The sequence below is a fragment of the Chaetodon trifascialis genome, chromosome 4, assembly GCF_039877785.1.
Source record: "Chaetodon trifascialis isolate fChaTrf1 chromosome 4, fChaTrf1.hap1, whole genome shotgun sequence".
In the NCBI taxonomy this organism is placed as follows: domain Eukaryota; kingdom Metazoa; phylum Chordata; class Actinopteri; order Chaetodontiformes; family Chaetodontidae; genus Chaetodon; species Chaetodon trifascialis.
Window position 1 is genome coordinate 28,278,310 of NC_092059.1, and position 13,488 is coordinate 28,291,797.

A 13,488-nucleotide genomic window follows, 5' to 3' on the forward strand; every position below is an offset into this window, starting at 1 on the left:
AGCATCACAGGCATGAAAGACAGAGGAGGACAGTACTGAGAGCGGGATGCTGTCCTCCTGTGCTGACACGTCATCTGTTTAGGCATGACTTAACAGTGTATTAGTGTATATTTAGTTTAACATTTTGGGGCTAACAGCTCTGCCTGTCACACTTCACTTAGCAGAGTTGCTAGCTGAAATGATTGAAGTGTTCAACCCCATTAGTTGAGGCTAGGCTAAAGAACAGTGTTTATTTATTTACTGTTATACCTAGTCGTCATTATCTGCTCCACTTAACACCGTCCTGTGTTCACTTTTCCACGTCCTTTTTTGTCTTCCTTATTTTGTCTATTTCACTTCCAGATGAATAACTCCTCTTCATTTTCTTTTATTGACTTTCACTTCAGACATCAAAAATGTTATGTCAATCATTCATCGTTGACGGGAATTACATCGTGCCTCTTTTGGAAGGTTTCCTACAGCAGTGTCATCGCAAATCATCCATCGGTTGTTTGTGGTTAAAGGGGTGATGGTTATTGCAGTTGCTACATTTTGAAACATTGCTGCAGAGTAAATTTTGTCTGGTCCTCTAACAGCCTGGTGGCCCAAGCAGTTGCCTGACGTTCTTGTTCACAAGCTGCACATCTGCACAGATGCAGTGAACAGTTGTGTACAGTGTGTCCCAACACAGCATTGGAGCTATATTCCTTCAGAGCTGCACCAGGCCTCTTGGAGGTCTGCGTCACTAGTGCTCTTCTGGGACAACTGAACCATCCAGACACAGGTATAATTAACCTAAAATCACTTGTCATACACTCAATGACTGCACCAGTGAGAATTTAGGGGAGGGAAGGGAAAGATTAGTTATTTTGTGTTTCATAGTTAGCCTGTTGTAGCTGATACTTTATTGGTAATTATGACAATAAGTATTCTACAACCTCACTCCCACCTCTAATCATCTTTGTGTTTGTATATTCCCCTGAACACAAATATGTAGACATATGTTTGTTTTCATCAAGTAATATTGTCTATTTTTTTTTTTTTTTTTTTTAAATTAGCTAAGTTCTTTCACAATATTTCCATGTACCCTTTGGCAACTGTAGAAGCACCCTGTTGCATACATAGACCCCAGGTTGGGAATCCCTATGTTATAGAATACATTAAGGTATTTTTTTCTTTAGATTAATTAGTTAAACCCACTGTGCATTAAAATGGGAGTGAATGCTTTTTATAGACACTGCACATATTGTACATTTTACAGCATATGGAAGAGTGTTTGTCTCAGTATGCACTGTGTGTGTGTGTGTGTGTATGTGTGTGTGTGTGTGTGTGTGTGTGTGTGTGTGTGTGTGTGTGTGTGTGTGTGTGTGTGTGTATGTCTTCTAATGAGAATAAGATCTCTGTCTTGTCTGTGCTGCAACAGACAATCCAGCAGCGGTTGTAATGCTGTTAATGGATCTCTTGTGCAGTGTTGCAGTGCAGACATGCTCACAGTTTAGTCTGTGTGCTAATTACTGTGACACAGGCGTGATTGAATAAAGAAATTCTTGAATAATTCCTGCAGCCCTGACAAAAGCTCTTGTTGTTCATCAGGCCACACGTAGTATGAATACACATGCACATGTGTTGGGTTTGCATGTACTGGTGTGGATGAGTGTATGGGCAGGAAAATGTGTGTGCATGTGTGTTTGTCTACCTTTTTCAAACCATTCCAAACAATTTCCCCTCGGGGATCAATAAAGGAATTCTGATTCTGATGCTGATTTCCTGGCTATGCATAATGGAATTAGGCTGCAAAAATAGCACTGCATTATCATAGTGTATTTGTGTGTCTTAATGTGTCTTGACTCTCTCTCTTTCTTTGTGTGTGTGTGTGTGTGTGTGTGTGTGTGTGTGTGTGTGTGTGTGTGTGTGTGTGTGTGTGTGTGTGTGTGTGTTTTTTCCTACCTGGCTGTGAGAGTGTGAATTACGATCCCAATATAGTTCAGGCTCATTAAAAGTTTCCGCTGTTGCTGGCAGACTCCTGTTTTTCCCATCCAGTTATCAGTCAGGCATGGAGAGTTGTGTCTGCAAGGGAAAGTATGATAATACTTTGATTATGATGGTGATGATCATCAGTGTCCTCAGCACTAATAGCCCCAATGGTTTTCACCATATCAGCTGCAATCCCTGATGATTGCATCTAACGAGCTGAGCATGATGATTTTAACCTTTTTTGTCCTTTAGATACCCGAAAATGTAAATATTCTCTTTCCTGAGCATGTCTTACAAGAAACACCTAAAATTACTGAAGGAAGGCAAAATAATGAGAGACTTATCGCAGTCCAGTAGGAATACAGTACAGTTGCCATGGTAATAATGCTCTTGCTCAGGTGAAACAAATCTTGATTGCAATCTAAATTGCAACTGTTATTGTGCTTTCATAGTGCAGTTACTAAAAAACTCGGCAGCAGGTAGAGATAAAGCAGCCAAACTGGAGCAAGGAGGAGAAACTTAAATTGTTAGAAGGAGATGTCAAAAGAAACACTGGCTGCAAAGTCAATATGATCCAGAAGTTTCTTAATCTGGAGGCTTTAATTCTATCAAATGCAGATTGTTGGTATACAGGTCAACATGCTGCACTGGTGATAGTCATGTCCAAAGGCTGTATGTGGGCAGATGGTCAGTTGTAGAGCTTGAAGTAGAAGTTGTATGGAATAAGATGAACATCTGAGCCTCCAGCACAGAGCACTGAGAGGTTAAAGACAAAATACGATTCAGACACAATGCACATTCAGTGAAGAAGCTTTTCATAATTAATACAGTAATACTTTAAACTGCATTCATTTTACTATGGAACAAGCTGAAAACACAACATTGACATATTAGGTCTTTCTCAACCCATTTGGTGCTGATATTTGATAATTAGCAGATAAATGTTTCAATTTATTGATTTTTAATGTGTGCCTTGAGAATGTCAGAGCAGCAGGCATTATTTTTGACAAATCCACCAAATCAAAATTATTAATATTTTACCTCAAAAATGTCAAATTAACCTTCTCTGCTGTTTGATGGCTATGATGATTATTTTGACAGTTTGTATTGTCCATCTATCTTAGCTAACCACTGTATTAGATGTTTGTTACTAAAGAATAAGACTATTCAGGGTCTTTCTTTAACTTCCTAAATGTTATCTCCATTCTCAACAAATTCCACCACAGTAATTGGGAAAACAAGCAGCCAATTACTGTTCTTGAAGTCTCCATGTGACATCTTCATCAACATCTTATGAGACTATTTGTATGCAGGGGAAAACACAGGCAGTCAATCACAGAGGTGTTCGAGATGTATGTACATGAGACACAGACGTTTTTGTAGGCTATGTAGGTATTAAGATTTATATGCAAAAAGAGCTCCATACATCAGGATCCTTTGTGATGGCTTTCAAGCCCCCTCAGCCCCTCAGCCATGTGGGTAGACAGTAGACACTTTAGCTTCACATATGAAGATTAAAATTTTATTAAAAAGACATCATTCAAAATTCCAAGCCATGTCCACATGGTGTTGTTAATTTGGGGCCCAGATGAGTGAGAGGAGAAGGGTTCTTGTTCTGCCAAGCAAAGTGAAGTATATGGTGTAAAGGGAGGAAAAAAGTAAGGATGCAAGCAATAAGTGAGAAAAGAAAGAAAATAGGCTGGAGGGAAGACAGAGAGAATGGGGGAGGTGAGGTGAGAGTGAATGTGGGACACTGTAGATGATCAGAGCTGGCCTCCCACTGGGGCTGTTAACCAGACGACAACAGAGGCAGCCAATTATAGAGAAATCACACACTTAGCATCACAGCCGTGCCTTGCTGCAGGAACAGGGTGAGGGTGGGGGTGTAACAAAGTCTAACTTTGTCTTCTGCTTTGGGCCCATCTCATGCTCATGAATGATTCATCAATCCTCACCAATCATTTCCATTTCAATTCATCTTCAGCCCCACTCTCAGCCAAAAATACCCTAATATTATTTTACTTCACTTTACAGAGTCATGCTGAGTCGCTGTAGTAATGTTTTCAATGACATTTGGAGGCTACTTAAATCAATCTTATCTTCAACCAGGCGTCAGTACGGCGCCACAGACCAGACTTGGAGCTGCCATCAGTTTAAATGCTTTGCCATAAAGTATCAGGCTTCACTAAATCTTTTAGACATTATTAATTACCTGCTTACTAATGCAATCACTAACATGAGATTGAATTAATCCAACAGAGCATAATCTCATTACTCTCAGACACTGTTACAATTATAATACCAAATATAGCCACAAGTCAGTTGTAAGGGTCTGAGCGTAATACATTACTCTGACTAAATATGGTTTAAGAAGACAAAGAAAATGAGATGTATAACTTATTTTCTGATTTGCTTTTAAGCTTGTAAGACAATTCTACTGCCTTCTGTTGCACTGGGTCAGGAAGTAGACTGGGTGGTCCACCAATCAGAAGGTCGGTGGTTTGCTCCCCAGCTTCTCCAGTCCACATCTTGAAGGGTCCTCGGGCAAGATACTGTGCCCCAAATTGCTACTGATGCTGTGTCATTGGTGTGTGAGCGGATGAATGCGGCATGTGTTGTAAAGTGCTTTGAGTCATCAAAGTAGACTAGAAAAGCCCTATATAAATGCGGGGCACTTATATACAGTATATGTTACGTTTAGAATTTTTGTTTCTTTGAATGGGACCCAAGGGGCAGAACCAAGGCACAGAACAAAGGGAGCCATTTCAGCTGTAGGGGAACTACCTTAATTTGATGTTGCATTCGTTGATAAAATGACAGGGCACCACCTTCCTCAGCTAAGAAGGACTGCAGAAATTAACTGCTATAACGCTGATAAAAGACTAACGAATGAACTAACGTTAAACCAGTCTGATAATCTGAAGTGTAAACTCTGGATACAGGGATCGTATATATTCAGCTCAAAAGGACACCGTCTAACTAGGACTTATATCAAAATATCATTTATTAAGCACAATTATGGGTAATGAATAATGTATCATGAATGGTACGACAAAAGATATGAGGTGATATGACAGAACACAAAAGAAACTTATGGCAACACAATGGCAGAACAAGTTTGGCGATAGTGAGAAGTAGTTGTAAGGGGATAATAGGGACGCGAACGTAAAGTTAAGGGATTAAACGAGTAATTGAGAGAATTTGGATAAATTAGCAGTATCTTAACCTCATGGACCAACTCTTATTCAAACCCGCTGAGCATGCCTACTTGGTTGATGGCGTCCCAGTAAATTCTGCTCCGAACTAACTCGAAGATGCCCAGGTGCTTGTCCGCGGCTTGATCTGCTCGGTGGTCCGGTGGAAGGCCCAGGCACACCAAGGTGACACTGCATGAAAAGCCACATTTCCGTCAATTTCCGTCACTGTAAATTGCCGTGGAAGTTCTCTCTCAGCCACTGTGACCATGAGGTGTTAAAATGCAAATGTAAATGCTGCAAAGCTATACAAATGCAAATTGGGATTTTTTAATTTTTTTTTTGTGTGCGTGTGTGTGTGTGTGTGTGTGTGTGTGTGTGTGTGTGTGTGTGTGTGTGTGTGTGTGTGTGTGTGTGTGTGTGTTCTGTGCCTACAGAATACAAAGATTTTTTTTTTCATGAGGATTTAAATAATTTTATAGGTTACATACAGGATAAGTGTCCTGACTCTCAAAGGCCTTTAATTTTCCACTTAAATTGCTAAATCAAAGTTGTGAAAATTAAAGCATCTACAGTTCTTGCACAGTGGTCACAATTTTTCACATTTTGCCACCACAACACCAGATGAACAATGCTTGTGTGATTAGCTTGCAAAATGTCCACTGATGATTCTTTAAGTAGGAATAAGAAGGGAACACACCAAAGTAATTTTTCTTTTTTTATTTTCGATGATGTTTACATGTTTTATAAAATATTCAGGTACAAAAATAGAAAATTAAAGTACCTAACAAAATCACAGCATGTTTTTCATTCTACGCAACAAAAATGGTCTCGCGAGAAATTCCGAGAGCGCGACCTCACATATGATTGGACGCCTCCTCTGACGCAATGACGTCGGCAGAAAACGACCTCGGCGCGTCTGTGAACGTGAATCGAGCTTGGATTAGAACAGTTATGTTTCGGGTCCTGCTAAATTTTAACTCTGTTCATGCAATGGCCAGACGTCATCTTCAGTTCATCCCAGAAGGCACTCCTCTGCGACGAGTGGACGGCCTGGCTGCGGAGCGACCATATCCAGAAAGTCCAAACAATTTAGAGAAGAAACTGCTGAGCGCCTTCAGTGGATTGTCTCGGCTGCTAACGCAGCTGACCGCGCAGTTGGCGAGGAAAATGGCCGTGATAAAACCCAGACTGCTCGCTCTGGAGGAGCAGCCCCGACCGAACTGCAGCTGCGGAGACGAAGAGACGGGTGAGTAAGTTAAGTAAGTAACGTTAGCATTTAGTACTCCATTGTGCAGTTTTTAGGGCGCCAAACCTTTATTATTCTTATTGCACTACGTTCCGAACATTTGGTAATCGTTCACGTTACATTTAATATTACAATGTATTTTGTATTTTAAAGGAAAAGGTGCGACGTCTGCACAATAGTGACGGAAACGACAGGCGATATGAACCTGAGCAGGGGTAAGTTAATAAAATGCACAGGAAATATTCTGCAGAATGTAAGTAAATATAAACGTTGCATGACGTGTTTGTACTTTTTGTGTTTTACAGACTAAACTCGCCCCACAACGAAACGGTGACGTCATATTTGATGGCGACTTTAACTGGGAGTCCAGACATGGATGGTGTGGACAGCAGTCTTTTTATGTAAGTTGTTTTTTGTTGCTGTTGTTGTTTTAAACCCTTTCTGTTGTTTCTTGTTGTTGTTTTTACTGAAGCCTGTCTTAATTATTTCAAACCAATATATATTTTCTTCCAGCGGCCTGTAAGACATATTATGAGATGGTGTGGAGGAGCTTCAGGTATGCCCAGCCAGCTCTTTCAGTTCAGGCAGCAACTGTGAAGATTTCAGCTCACAGCAGACAAAGAAGGAAGCAGGTAAGAGTTACATGAATGCCGCTTTATTTTCACAACAATGTAAAAATGGGCTGAATTTTATTTATTAGCTGCATTGTTTTTGACAAACATGCTCACATATGTTATCATGTGTTATTGTTTCTTAGCATTACTAATATTATATTAACACCTGTATTTACAGCTGCTGGAAGCAAGAAGGAGTGTCCTAGCTCTCCAAACTCTGCCAGACACTGCAAGAGCGGCTGGAGAGCGACCCAAAGTATGTGGCGACACACCACAAGAGGCTTCGCATCAAGTCCCCTTCAAAGCGACATGCGCCAAACCAGTATGACCCAGAGGCAGCAAAGAAGCATTTCCAGAGGCCTTAGACTCTTTTTCATGCACCATGGATGAGCGGCATGGCCCAACCCAGAGACTCTTATCAGTGAACCCCTCTGCACATTTCCTTGCTTTTTTCCCCAGTAGTCACTGATTTTACTTGGTTGATCCTTGTTAATGTGTGTGTCACAATTTCATTAAAGACTTTTTTTCAAAATGTTTCTGGCAACTGTGTTCTTTGTGTTCTACTGTGTGGTAGTGTAGAAGGTGGATAAATAAATCAGTGAATCATCAATAAAATAAAATATATATATCATTTATATTTTATATACACATAAATATAACAATATAATAATTATTTTTAATATATGAATTTATTATATAGTATTTAAATTAATATGTATTTATTATTATTATTATTATTTGTGGCGCACAGATGACCAATAGCAGCAGAGTTGTCATCCAATCACATGATCACTCACTCATGTGATTGGAGTTGCTATCCAATTACATGATGGTTTCCTTTTAAAATGCCTGTGGAATCATCCAATGGTTGTTTGTGAAGTCAGCAGGCCAGCCTGAGTAGATCAACGTTGGTAGCTTTCATGTGCTAATTAGAGCTATTCGCACCTTCGCGAAGGCGCGATTAACCACGCCCCCCGCCGACAGATGGTTTGTTTCCGACGATTTTCGGAGCCGGCGAAGTTCCCCGTAAACTTGCCGTAAATCGCCGAAAATCAACGAACTTCGTGGGGATTTACGGGTCGAAAATGTGGTTTTTCATGCAGTGTGAAGAGCTGACGTTGGACGGTGATGTCTCTCGAGCTGGGTTCTACGGTGTCGGTTACAGATAAGGGACGGCTCCGGATGGTTGTTAACCCAGACCAAGGATCAACGGCTGGCTGCAGGGTTTTGGTTCGGTTGAGTCCGTGAAGGATTATTTTAGACTGATAGTAACAAAATTGATAGTCTCTTCGATGGCCGGTCGAAAAGGGTCTACAATATTATTATTATTTGACTAAAATTTACAGATACTAAAACAAAAACGTGTGACTTAGAAAAATGAAAGTTTACGGCAAAACTATAGAAACACGTCTTCTGAAAAGTAAATCACACTACTCGGTATGGCTTTTGAGTAGCTCGAAGATGGGAAAACTTAAAGAGCAAAACGACTGTACAAGACTAAGACAACTAAGAAGTAACAAACAAAACTAAAACACAACGTAACATAACTTAAGACAAGACTGAGTAACACGCACTGAATTCATGCTGCGGCTGCAGACATTTAAATCTCGCTCCAGGGCGTGTCTAATGGGCAGGCCGTCGCTCACATAGGATGGTTTGTGGCGCACGAAGTAATCTCGCCTCATGGAGATGGAATTAATTAATGATTCATACGAGGGGCTCATCTGCTTCTCACTATGGTCAATCACATATATTTTGAATGGACGATTTTCAATGACATTTCAACATTGTTCATTGTTCCTATGATTGGATGACAATATTAAACGATAATCAACAATTTATAATACTCGTCCTAATATGAATGATGACTCAAGGTATAACTAACACAAAATAAAGAAAGGCAGACTATATTTGCGCAAAATGATTATCACTATTACGGTTACTTATTAAACGCATCACGTCAAACGTATTCAACCTGACCGTTATGAACCTCTAGATGGCAGTATGGTTCCATGGTAAAAATTCAGACAAACTTTATGTAACAGATAAAATCACAACTTTGTCATTCTTCAAGTTAGAGGAACTGGAAAAACATCAACATTATGCGTACAATGAGTCCTGCAAGGTGAAAACATCAAAAGTTAAGTTTAACATGGGGATTTGGTCATCCTGGTGTAGTAGGCAAAGCACACAAACATACAGCACCAGTTGCTTCAGGAATGTCCAATTTACAACCCATCAGCCCCATCTGGTTTGTGGATTCCTATGAGGCATGGCATTTGTCCCTCCAGACAGTTTTATTGTCTTGATCTCTCTTGGGGCTATCAGGAGAGAATTAGCATTGCCATGAGAAACATAGTGAGGAGAAGGTGAGGAGGGGGCAACCTTTGATGTTGATGTGTCTGTGTCTCTGGCTTCCCTGAAAAGAAAACATGGAGGAGATGCCTCTTGGCCAGACATCTTGTCTCTGAAATTAACACCTTCCTTGTAAGCAAACCAGGTGGTCTATAAATCAACCGGTTAGGCTGGTTTACAACTCCATTTCTCTGGAGTATTGCAGAGAGGGTAAGAGATGGTCAGTTAGAGGCCAGTTCTGCTACACAGCCAAAATGGTTATTAACAACAAAATCCTCTATACAACACTTAAAATAACAACAAACAAAAACAAAATCTCAAACACAAAAAACAGCCCTTAAACAAAACATTCAACTACACCGTGGCTAGTGGGTAGAAAAACACACAAAACTAGTAACAAGCAAATAACTAGAGAAACAAGATAGGGATAAACAAACCAACTTCTACTAGAGTAAATGCACACTGCGCTGCTTAACAGTATAGGGTTAAACACTTATGTTAATACAGTGCAACTGAGCAGTACTGAATGGTGAATGTAATATAAGATACATTATTCTCTCTGGAATATTAGAGTATGTAGTTTTGTGAAAGAGTTTTCTTTTCAGTGGATAAAATGTAAATACAGAGGAATTTCAGAATAATGGGGTATAACTTATTATCAAAACACTGTCCAAACATGGCAACTCCGGTGGAGTTGGAAGAAGAGCGGGTGCTAAACATTTTGTCCTAAAAACAGATACATAACTAAGTGTAAACAACCACAGATAATAATTTAGCCCAGTGGTTTCCAAAGGTAAGCTGCAAGATTGTAATTAGCATTGAAATCACCCCACCAAAAATGCTGTTAAATATGTATGTTATTACTAAGGCTTCTCACAGTTGCCAGAGGAATGCAAGACGTTTTCTGCCAAACGAGTTTTCTAATGCCAGGATCAGACTACACAAATCTAACCGAATTTTAAGACAATTTTATTTTGCCTGACGAATTACCAACATCGTGGCTGATCGTGAATGACAATTGACAATTTTCGTCTTGACACACCATGTATGACATCTTTTACATTGTGTTTCTTAGCATTGACCAATCAGGTAAACATTGCTACACAAGACCGACATCACACACATTTCTGTTGCCATGACCAACAGTTGCTTCACCTGCCGCCCTGATGACCTCTGAACTTACAAGTGATCGTCAATTAAGACTTCTCATGATTGGTCTGCCGGTCACCCAACCACGAATTTATGGCACTGTTATTATTATATCTGACATAGTGACCATAGTCAAAGACAAAAACATTGTGTAGTCTGATCCTAGCATAGGTACTCTGCATTCAAAAGATAACATAAGTTAAAAGAAGATAACTTTATTGATCCCACACTATGGAAATTAAGAAAAATGGAAAAATAGTGAATGTCAGAGCAAATGAAGCAGAACAGATGTCAGTGTGGTCTGAGCTAGCCAAAAGAACTAAAATCAGACTGCACTGAAGTGACACAGCTTTGTTTGGAGAGGTGAGACTACCTGTCCCACAGCAGAAAACTGTGAGATGTGACAATGGTACCAAGTAAGCTCAAGGGACATCTCAAGACAAAATGAAGTTAAAGATATCAAAGGTAGAACATAATAGACAAGGGTCACAACATTTAATACAGTGTACGGTGGCTGAGACTGTGTGTTCGCTAACTGCTATTGTAAATAATACCAGTATGGTAATAGCAAGGTGAGACGCCTAGTAGCTGTAGGGGGGGAAGCCGTTTATGTTAACCTGATTTTTCTCCTGTTTTTTGATTAGGGAGGATTAGAGTTTTGTGATTTATTGTATTTTATTTTGGACAGGTAAGATTCAAGGAAATTGAAACCTTTTGTTTGTTATATTGGTCATGCCCTCCCCGATGGCATTGCTACTTGAGTTCTTGAGTAATTAACAACAGTTTTTAGTGTTGTATGTTTTTAATGTTTGTATAAAAAAAGTTTTTATGGCTGGTGCTACTGTATGTGTAGGGGGTGGGATGGGTTAAATTACAGTTCAGACTTCTTGGAGGCAGAGGGGAGAGAGGTGAGTGTCCTGACAGCCTTATGTAAAAAGCTGTTACACAGTCTGGTGGAGCAGGCTCAGAGGCTCCAGTATCTTCTCCCAGATGTCCAGAGACTGAAGAGGCTGTGTGAGGCATGGGTGGGGTCACTCGCGGTGCTGGTGGCTTTGTAGGATAGGTGGGTGTTATAATATATAATATATAATAATGTTATATATATGGGTGTTTATCACTTCTGGCGCCGTACGAGCGGCAGCCTTTTACAGCGGCTCGCTAGACTCTTAGGAGTTTTTCTTATCTTTCTGTTTTTTTCGTGTGTCTTTTTTTTTATTCTTTTAGTTTAACGTGTTTTTAAATATCTGGCGCATCAGAGACGCTAGACACGGCAACTCTGGCGCTACTTTGAGACCACCTTTACAACCCGTGCAACTTTCGCCGCGTCTGTGGGTCCGTGGGAGACAATGGCTCCCATTGTTTACAGTAGGGATCAGCTGCTGGCCCTGCGTAACACAGCTGTGTGGCCGGAGGAGCGACCTGATGTCCCCCGTGAGATAAGGAGGAGGATGCGGGCGTGCCGCGCAGGGATTAAATGTCGCGACAGGAGGAGAGCTTACAGACCGACTCTCCCGTCCATCATCATGGGGAACGTAAGATCTCTCCCCAACAAGATGGATGAGCTGGCAGCGCTGACCCGACATGAACAGGATTACCGACGGTGCAGTTTGCTACTGTTCACAGAGACTTGGCTGGGAATGCAGCACACAGACGCGACTGTAGCGCTGGATGGATTTTCACTCATACGGGTGGACCGGACAGAGAAGAGCGGTAAGAGGAAGGGAGGAGGGCTGGCAGTGTTTGTGAACTATAGATGGTATAACTCCAGGCACATCACTATCAAAGAGCAGCACTGCTGCCCGGACATTGAGCTGTTGGCTGTTAGTCTGAGGCCATATTATCTGCCGCGAGAGTTCTCACACGCCATAGTGGTGGCTGTGTATATTCCCCCCTCTGCTAATGCCGAAGCAGCCTGTGACGTCAACTCCGTGATCAGCAGGCTGCAGACTCAGAAACCACAGGCCCTCTTACTGATCTCTGGGGATTTTAATCATGCCTCTCTGTCCTCCACTCTGCCGAAATTCATCCAGTATGTCACATGTGCCACCAGAGACAATAAAACACTGGACTTATTCTATGCCAACACCAAGGAGGCATACGAATCATCACCCCTCCCTCCTCTGGGAAGAGCTGATCACAACCTGGTTCATCTCCTGCCTGTCTACAAGCCCCTTGTTAACAGGCAACCAACTGTGTCCCGCAGAGTGAAGAGGTGATCTGAGGAGGCTGAAGAGGCTCTGAAGGACTGCTTCGAGACAACCGTGTGGGATATATTCAGTGACTCTCATGAGGAGGACCTCGACAGTTTGACAGACAGCATCATGGACTACATAAACTTTTGTGTGGAGAACACTGTACCCACCAGGACTGTACGGTGTCACTCCAACAACAAACCCTGGATTAATCCTGACATTAAGGCTCTTTTAAAGGAGAAGAAGAGGGCCTTCAAGTCAGGAAACAAAGAGGAGCTGAATCGTTCCAGGTGAGAAATCAGCTCAGGAGGTTAAAGACCAGGAAGGCTGCAGGACCGGATGGCCTCAGTCCCAGACTCCTCAGATCCTGCTCTGATCAGCTGAGCGGGATCATTGGACATTTGTTCAACCTGAGTCTGAGACTGGGAAAGGTGCAGCGACTCTGGAAGACGTCCTGCGTGGTACCTGTGCCAAAGACCCCACATAGCTGCTACAGGCCGGTGGCACTAACATCACACCTCATGAAGGCCCTGGAGCGGCTGGTCCTTACCCACCTGCGTCCCCTGGTGAGCTCGTCCATGGACCCGCTGCAGTTCGCGTACCAGCCTGGCATCGGAGTGGACGATGCCCTCATCTTCCTCCTCCATCGAGCCCTGTCTCACCTGGAGTTGCCGGGGAGCTCTGTTCGGGTTCTTTTCCTGGATCTCAGCAGTGCTTTCAACACCATCAGGCCAGCCATCCTGAGGAACAAGCTGGAGCTTTCAGGAGTGGACCAACACCTC